Genomic DNA, 9,348 nt, shown 5'->3' with positions numbered 1-9,348 from the left:
CCAGGTGAGGGTGGATGGAAAACTCTCAGGACCTTTTGCTACCACCAAGGGTCTGCGCCAGGGGGACGGGCTTGCCTGTCTCCTATTCAACTTGGCGCTAGAGAGGGCCATCCGCGACTCGAGGGTGGAGACTACGGGAACCATCTTCTATAAGTCAACCCAGATCCTGGCATACGCTGATGATATAGACATCATTGGTCTGCGGCTCTCCTATGTAGCAGAAGCCTACCAAGGGATTGAGCAGGCGGCAGAGAACCTCGGATTGCAGATAAACGAGGCAAAGACCAAACTGATGGTGGCAACATCAACGGACCTACCAATAAATAATCCAAATCTACGTAGGCGTGATGTACAGATAGGTGAACGCACTTTTGAAGTCGTCCCAGAATTCACCTATCTTGGGTCAAAGGTCAGCAACGACAACAGTATGGAAGTTGAGTTGCGCGCAAGGATGCTGGCTGCCAACCGGTCATTCTACAGCCTGAAAAAGCAGTTCACCTCAAAGAACCTGTCGCGACGGACGAAGCTGGGACTATATAGTACCTATATAGTACCAGTACTCACATACGCCTCTGAGACATGGACACTGTCCAAATCTGACGAAGCCCTCTTAGCCGCGTTCGAGAGGAAGATGCTCAGAAGGATACTTGGCCCCGTATGTGTGGAAGGACAATGGAGGAGCCGCTATAATGACGAGCTATACGAGATGTACGGCGACCTCACTGTCGTACAGCGTATTAAGCTCGCCAGGCTCCGGTGGGCTGGCCATGTTGTACGCATGGAAACGGACGACCCAGCCCGTAAAGTCTTTTTAGGCCGTCCACAAGGACAGAGGAGGCGTGGTAGGCCCAAATTGAGGTGGCAAGATGGCGTGGAGGCGTCCGCCATTAAGGCCGGGATAACGGACTGGCAGACGAAGGCGCGAGACCGTGAGCGGTTTCGGACACTCCTGAGGCAGGCCAAGACCGCAAAGCGGTTGTAGCGCCGGATAAGTAAGTAAGTAAGTAAAGGGTGGTCTTTCATCCTTTCTTCGCATTGCCTTGGGGACTATGTGTTTGTTCTTGGCCAATCGTGATAAGTATCCCTCTGTGGTCGGAATTCATATAGTCCGGCAGTACTTCCCATCCTGTCGTGTCCATTAGAGATCGGCTCACGAACGTTAGGTCGATGGCTGACTTTCTCTCTGGTGTAACGAATGTGTCTTGACCGTTGTTCATTAGAACCATCTCTAATCCGGCGAAGGCTGCTAGCAATGTATCGCCTCTTAAGCGCTGTGACTCTCCTCTTGCTCCAAGGGTGTTTGCCCAGCTTGCCGACCATGCATTGAAATCCCCTGCCACAATACAGTTGGACGATCCGCTGACGGTCAGAACAATATTATCGAGCAGTTGCTCGAATTCCTGCATAGTCCAGCTTGGGAGGGGCGTAAGCACTAACGATGAGGATGCCTCCCACCTCTACGGCTAACATTCCTCTCAATGCCTTGTTGACGATCTTCTGAATGGGTAAGTTTCCACATGTCACTATTGCTGTCAACTGGTCCTCACTGTACACTATGTTGTTGTTGTGCCGTTGATTTTTAACAGGATCGGCGACAATAAACACATCTACTTCTCGTTCACGAGCGGTTTGCCACATAAGATTGAAGGCCGCTCCGCAATGGTTTTGGTTATGCTGTATTAGCTTAACCATGTTGTTGTCGTCTAGCTATCCGGTTGGGACATCTGAAGCTGCCTGTGATGTGGGGCTCAACCATTTCCCCACGGCAATCGAGACCCGTCATAGCGTTTGGACACTCTCGGATCTTGTGTCCCTCTTGTCCACATTTAATGCAGAGCTTGCTTCGATCTTGGCCAGTGCATTCGAGGCCCTTGTGACCCAGTTTCCAGCATTTGAAGCATTTGACCTGGACTGTAGCCTCTCTCAGGCTGCATTCACACCAGCCAACTTTCAACTTGCCTGGATTGAGGACACGCTCTTTCGCCGACAGAGGCTCTCTAAACGTAGCCTTTTGTGTACCCTTAGCTCTTCCTTCTCGGACCTTGATTTCCTTATGCTCAATGTCAATCTCCAGCTGTTGCTTGAGGGCTTCTGCGATCTCCTCAGCAACGGTGATTTCATCCAGATGGGCGATTTCGATCGTCACCGAGGGTGCAAGCGTTCAGACGTTCGCCTTGTCCTTCAAGGCATTTTTGATGCCTGCTTCTACCTGCACCGCTTCCTTGCCTCGTTTCAGTACTTGCAGCATGTCACCATTCTGAGTTCTTCGTGCCTTGGCAACCTGGTCGCCGACATCCTTGAGGGCATCGTCGTGGGTAAGACCTTTTAGCACTTTCGCCAGGTCGATGTTTTCACACTTCTCAATTACCACTGCTTCGGGTTTTGGTAGTGGTCGCTTCCTTTTCTTTTTCTTGGGCTGCTTGCATTGACCCCCACTACTCTTCGGAGTCTTTCTCTGCGCGGATCTTGGACGCGCATTGTTGTCTCGCTTGCGGGCCTCTTTTGGGACTCGGCCTTTTCTGGTTTGCGGCACAAAGGGGGCATCTTCTGCCAGCTCACTTGGCTGTGCCGTTTGCACTTCAAGTTCTTGAGTGCTCTTCTGCTTGAGCTGCTTTTTCATCTCACTCATTTCCTTGACCATCGATTCCATGAACTCAATCATCTGAGCGATCATTCCACCTCTCAGGTCCTCAATCTCCAGATTGTTGGCGTAGTTCTTGAAGCACTCGAGTTGCGTTTTGTGCGAGACTTTTCTCGGTGCTTCAACCTCCTCAGCCTTTGAGGCTTTCTTGTAGCTCTTTTTGAGTTTCGATAGAAATTCGTCGATGAGCCGCTCGTGCTCCTCATCTTCAACGTTTTTCTTGGATTTTTGTTTTCTTGCTTCCATTAATGTTGGGTCCAAACTTCAATCCGCTATACTTGTTCGCCACTATAGTCCCCTTGTTGATGCCCCGTGGTTGGCTTTGGATCAGGGAGCTCCACGCGAGGGTTGGCTCACTACCCTTATGAGTTGTGAGCTCAGAGCGAGGAAGGGTTAAGCAGGGCCGAAGCTCACCTGTACCTATAGTTGTCGGTTCACTTAGCCGACAACAAACCAAGAGCGCTACCGAAGACTCGCCAGGTTTTAATAAGACGAGGACGAATCACTCATTAACCTTCACGCCGTTTCAAGAAAGTTTCACCCGTCCTTACTAAGGGATCAATTTGAGTTTTTCGCAAGCCCGATAGCATTCGTCTATGGTTTACGTCCACTACATGAGCCTGGTACATGGCGTGTCCTGCATCAAATTCCCGAAGCATGCCACCACCGTTAGCTCAGAGCCCGCCACAAGGACGGACTCCTACCTCGCCCGGCACCACGAGGAGGTGGTGGTCGGTCTTTGCCGGGCGCATTTGGCTACCTTTTTTTTTTTTTTTTGTTAACGACGAGTGAGCATATTCCATCCCTTTCTCCGACTCACCCATCTCGGCCGGTACGCTGTGGTGCGTATTACTTCTTGCGGAGTCGTGTGTGCGATTGCACCCTGGAAATTTGGATAGAGGAAACAAGAAAAAGGAGAAAGAGATAAATGAATCTGAAAATAGATGAGAGAAGAGAAAAAGAAAGCTACAAAGAAACGAAAAGAAAAGAGGTAAAAGATTAGAAACTTTCCAGCTTACGGTGGCCCTTGCGGCGCGGGTTGTTGCCGTGCCGCAGGGCCTGAGGGACCACCATTTGCGTCCCTCGCCCGCCGTCTGGCCCGCCTGCGTCGCCTTGCCGTTGGTGGACGCTCAACATCCCATCTCGCTTGGAGAGTGGAGAAGATTGTTCTGGCGGCGGCGCGGACGGCCTCCCACGTATCGCTGCGGGCGCACATTTCCGAGACGATGTTATCCATTGTTACTCGGGAATGGCACCGCTGCTGCATCTCGTTCCGGATCCGATCGAACCGTGGACAGTGGAACAGCACGTGTTCAACGTCTTCCACGGCGTCCCCACATTCGGGGCAGTTGGGCGAGCCTTCCAGGATGCCTTTCTCGACGAAATAGGAGCGCAAGAACCCGTGCCCCGTGAGGAGCTGGGTGAGGAAAAAGTCGACTTCCCCATGCTTGCGGCTGACCCAGAGATTAATGTCTGGAATCAGCCTCCTCGTCTTCAGTTCTGGTGCTCCTGGTTGCCCTGCACCCGTTGTCTACTGGTCCTGCCAGCGCCTCATCGTCTCCTCCCGTTGTCGCTTCCGTATGTCTGATTGAACACCACCACTCGCTACCTTTTCGTCGTGGCAGCGGATATCCTCCTGCATGAGGAGGACTAACAGGGTGATGTTGGCGACAACGCAAGCGGCATCATAAGACACGGTCTGGAAGGCGCTGGCGACTCGGAGAGCCCCCGGTCGATGCGCCCTTTGGACCGATTTGCGATGGGTCTCCTTATCGAGCACCCATCGCCCCCAGGTAGCAACTCCGTATCGGATGATACTGTTGCCGACGTTTACGAGCTGTCTCCTACTGCGGCTCTTAGGACCACGCTTGTTCGGCATCAGGCAGGTCAAGGCATTCGTAATCCGTGAAGCCTTACTGACCACTCTTTCCAGATGCCGGCTGTGGTGCTGTTTGCGGCAGAGGTCCACTCCCAGGTACTTCAGCGTTTCCGTGGATTGGATCGAGTGACCGCCCGCTTGAAGCTCTGCGCGCTGCGGGACATGATGAGTACAAAAAATCATGAACCCGGTCTTTTGGTGGGCAAGTTCCAAACCGACTCCTTGCAGCCACCGCTCGATCCTCTCCAGGTTAGCCGTTGCTAAAGCGCTGACCTGTTCCGTGGTCCTTCCCAGAAATGTGAAGGCCACGTCGTCAGCAAACCCGATGATGTCCGCTCGTAGTCTCTCGAGCGGCAAGCGGAGTAGGTCGTCGTACATGACGTTCCAAAATGTTGGTCCTAGAACCGAACCATGGGGAACGCCAGCAGATACAGTCCTCGACACTACTCCTTCATCCGTATCATAGTGGAGCGTTCGGCCAATGAAATAGTTCCGCAGCAACGCCTGCAAATAAGGCGGAGTGTTTTTACGCTGCAGAGCTTGGCCGATCCAGTTTGCCGAGTTAAAGGCATTCCGGACGTCCACCGTTACCACCGCACAGAGACGATCCCCCTTTCGATTTTTATCCAAAGCGACTTTCCCGTTGTTCATCACCCGAGTGATGGCATCAACGGTTGAACGCCCTTTACGAAAACCGTATTGGGCGTCCGAAAGTCCCCCGGTCGACTCCAGGTGGGTTGTCAGCCTCCGCTGAATCAACCGCTCTAAAATTTTCCCCAGCACACTCAGCAGACAAATTGTCCGGTATGACGAGGGCTCCCCAGGTGGTTTCCCCGACTTGGTAAGCAGCACCAGCTGTTGCCGCTTCCATGCATCGGTAAAAGTGCCTGCCTCCAGTAGCTGCTTGTAGCTTTTGGCAAAAACTTCCGGAAAAGCAGAAGAAGCGGAAAGCGAAAAAGCGGAATGTTGTCGTCCCCCGGAGCTTTCTTGGGGTTGAGTGAGCGGGCAATCTCCTTCAACTCTTCCGCCAACTCCTCCTCCGAGACCGGATCCTGTGGATCCTCACCTACTTCCGTCTCGGGCCACTCCATCGGGGGACGATCGGGAAAGAGCTCATTCACGATGAACTGGAGCTTATTGGCATCCCGTTCCATCGGAACCCGAGCTCCTTCCCGCTGCTGCTTGCGGATTTGGTACGCAGGGCCAAAGCCGTGCGGTTCCAATTGTTCCGGCAATTCCTGCTTGTGTTGGTCCTTGCTGAGTTTGATGGCCCGTTCCAGGGCAGCGCGTGCGTCCGACTTCATTTGACGCCTTTCCTCACGCTGCTCCTTGGTCCTAGCCAAGTTGTACCGCCGTTTCATTCCATGAAAATGGCTGCGCAACCGATCAATCTCGGACGTCCACCAATAAACTGGCCGCCGGCCCTGTCGCCTTGGGGGTTGCCTAGGCATGGTGCCATCACAGGCCACCGTAATGGCCTGGGTCAGCTCCTCTGGCGTAGCAACATGCCCAAAAATGTCCTGGTCCCTCAAGATTTCAACGAACAAATCCTTGTCGAAGAATCTTGTGGACCACCTTCCCCCATTCACTGCTGAGTGTACCTCGTTTTTGGCGCGGTGTCTCGAAACCCTGCCGACCACAAACTTGATAGTGTTGTGGTCACTTGGGGTTTCGTCACACACGCGCCAATTGTTGTCCCCTACCAAGGAGGGGCTGCAAAAGGATACGTCCACAATGGAGATGCGACCATTTGCCCCAATCCAAGTGCTCTGGTTGCCCTGGTTCAGGAGAACCAATCCCAGAGCAGCCGCCGCATCCATCACAAGTCTCCCCCTAGATACCCTTTCCTAGATATCTACGGGCCAGCCTACCTTGCGGCAGGTGGAGCACCGGTCCCGGCTGGTCGCACCCAGCCTTCAGAGCCAATCCTTGTCCCGAAGTTACGGATCCAGTTTGCCGACTTCCCTTACCTACATTGATCTATCGACTAGAGACTCTGCACCTTGGAGACCTGCTGCGGATTCGGTACAATCTGTTGAGAGTGTGCGTTATTACCATATAAAGTGTGCCCCAGTCTTCGATTTTCACGGTCCAAGAAGAGTGCATCGACACGGCAGTTGCGGCGGCCGTGCTCTACCAGACCGGTCCAACCATATCTCTCTGTGAGTGACTTCCATGGTCGGTGTGGCTGTAAAACAGAAAAGAAAACTCTTCCGATGCCTCTCGTTGGCTTCTCGAAGCAAAGGATTCATGTTGCCATGAAGCTACACACTAACCGATCGGGTGTGGACAAGCTAAACCCTACTAGGCTGGCGCAAACGGGTACTCAACAGGCTCCGGAATGGTAACCGGATTCCCTTTCGCCGACTGATGGGCTACGACTGGATTCCCATGCGGCTTAGGATTGGCTAACTCGTGTTCAACTGCTGTTGACACGAATCCCTTCTCCACTTCAGTCATCCAAGAGCTCGTTCGAATATTTGCTACTACCACCAAGATCTGTGCCAGTGGCGGCTCCATGCCGGCTTGCGCCAAACACTTCGACGCGCACCACCGTACCCTCCTACTCACTGGGGTCTCATCGCAGGGTGGTTAAGCCCCCGATGCGCCATACCGCCAGCGGCAATGTATAGGCAAACGACTTGAGCGCCATCCATTTTAAGGGCTAATTGCTTCGGCAGGTGAGTTGTTACACACTCCTTAGCGGATGACGACTTCCATGTTCACCGTCCTGCTGTCTTTAGCAATCAACACCTTTCATGGTATCTAGGGTGCGTCGTTTATTTGGGCGCCGTAACATTGCGTTTGATTCATCCCACAGCACCAGTTCTGCTTACCAAAACTTGGCCCACTAGGCACACCGATATCTAGCCGGGATCGCCACCACTTAAGGGGCACCCCGTCCGATCGTCGGTTGTAGAAAGGGTGGCGATCAGTAAAGAATGCCACCCAGTACCGTACCCATTTATAGTTTGAGAATAGGTTAAGATCATTTCGAACCTAAGGCTTCTAATCATTCGCTTTACCAGATAAGAATAAGGTTCGAAACGCTACGTGCACCAGCTATCCTGAGGGAAACTTCGGAGGGAACCAGCTACTAGATGGTTCGATTGGTCTTTCGCCCCTATGCCCAACTCTGACAATCGATTTGCACGTCAGAATTGCTTCGGTCCTCCATCAGGGTTTCCCCTGACTTCAACCTGATCAGGCATAGTTCACCATCTTTCGGGTCGCATCCTGCGCACTCCGGGGATGCCCGCTGGGTGTGCAAGCACACGCCGTATCGGGACACCCTGGGATGGAGGGGTCCGATGAAGGCTTGCGCCAGTGCCGAACCCGTAATCCCGCAACTCGAGTTGTCTTCGCCTTTGGGTGTATCGAACCGGGACACACGCGGACGTGGCCACCGACCCATTGGCTTGCGCGCAAGATAGACTTCTTGGTCCGTGTTTCAAGACGGGTCCCGGAGGTGCCTCAATGCATGATGCATCATCGCCGAACGAAGGATTCGCGCGCCTTTCGGAGAAGACAGCGGTACTACCCCTCTCGTTAGAATCCATCACCCTTCCAGCAGCACACCAGAGCTCGGTCGGACCCATTCACCTTCCAGAAGGACTGCGCGGAGATCCCCGGTCAGTGTAGAGCAGCTACCCTACCCTTACAGAGGGACCGTCCACCACGAGCTAGGGGCAAGCTAGGACATCACTTGAGGCCTACGTGGTATAACCGAGACGTAAGTATTACAGCTACGCCCGTGCCGTGGGTTGATGCTTGTATATGTAGGGCTAACTTAGCGTGGTAGCGCAACGCCGTGTATGGGCCACATGAGTTACAGCGACTTAGCTTTCCGAATCCCTAGACGAGCCGACTTTAGCCTGGAGAGTAGACTGCCGGTGGCCATCGGGAACGACGTAGCATTAGTTCGAACCATGCGGCTTGACACACACCACAAGCCCTACGTATCAAACACCACCAACACGAAACGCATCCAACATACGCTCGAGAGTGTCCACTTTCAACGCCCGAGGACCCGCAGACGGGGACCAAGCACGTCATTATGCACAGCGACCGCCCAGTGCGTCGGATGACCCGGGCACCTTCGCGGACGGCCACTGTAGTTAACTAAATGAGACTTTGGTAATTAGTAGGCTCTCAAGAATGTGTGCATCGGTCGGGATTAAACGTCCGATGCGCCATATGCGTTCAACTTATCAATGTTCATGTGTCCTGCAGTTCACATTATGACGCGCATTTAGCTGCGGTCTTCATCGATCCATGAGCCGAGTGATCCCCTGCCTAGGGTTTAAAGAGTGCCTTTCGGCGCCGAGTGGCGTAACCGCGTTCAAAGTTTGGTATGCAACACACTCGACCTGCAACAATGGGTTACTCAAACTTGTACAAGTACAAGTGTTGTCTCTTACGAGACGTCTTGATGTGCTCTCTACAAAAGCGTGCGCTAATGCAGGTACAAATTAATGTACGTCCCAGATAGTGACGATCTCTGGGAGGAAGAACCGTAAGGAACTCCCCACACATATCAAAACTACGGTTTGGGAGTGCATGTCGGCGCCGAGTGCAAGTTACCGCGTTCAAAGTTTGGTATGCAGCGCACTCGACCTCCAACATAACACTTCAACCTTGTTATTACTCATTCAAAAACCACGTTAATGATCCTTCCGCAGGGTCACCTACGGAAACCTTGTTACGACTTTTCTTCTCTTCTTCTTTGGCTCAACAACCGATGTCGGTCAAGGCCTGCCTGTACCCACTTGTGGGCTTTGGCTTTCAGTGACTAATTGATTCCCCCCCATAGCAGGATAGTTAGTCC

General features: G+C 53.0%; 1 non-coding gene across 1 annotated transcript; it reads right to left on the bottom strand.

Annotated features, from left to right (window-relative positions):
• Positions 1-8,666: 8,666 nt before the first annotated feature.
• Positions 8,667-8,824, bottom strand: LOC133395045 (5.8S ribosomal RNA). Its single transcript, XR_009767148.1, has one exon. It is a non-coding gene; the product is annotated as a 5.8S ribosomal RNA (ribosomal RNA).
• Positions 8,825-9,348: the final 524 nt, after the last annotated feature.

Source organism: Anopheles gambiae, chromosome X (assembly GCF_943734735.2).
Source record: "Anopheles gambiae chromosome X, idAnoGambNW_F1_1, whole genome shotgun sequence".
In the NCBI taxonomy this organism is placed as follows: Eukaryota; Metazoa; Arthropoda; class Insecta; order Diptera; family Culicidae; genus Anopheles; species Anopheles gambiae.
This window is presented reverse-complemented; position numbering and strand designations above follow the sequence as displayed.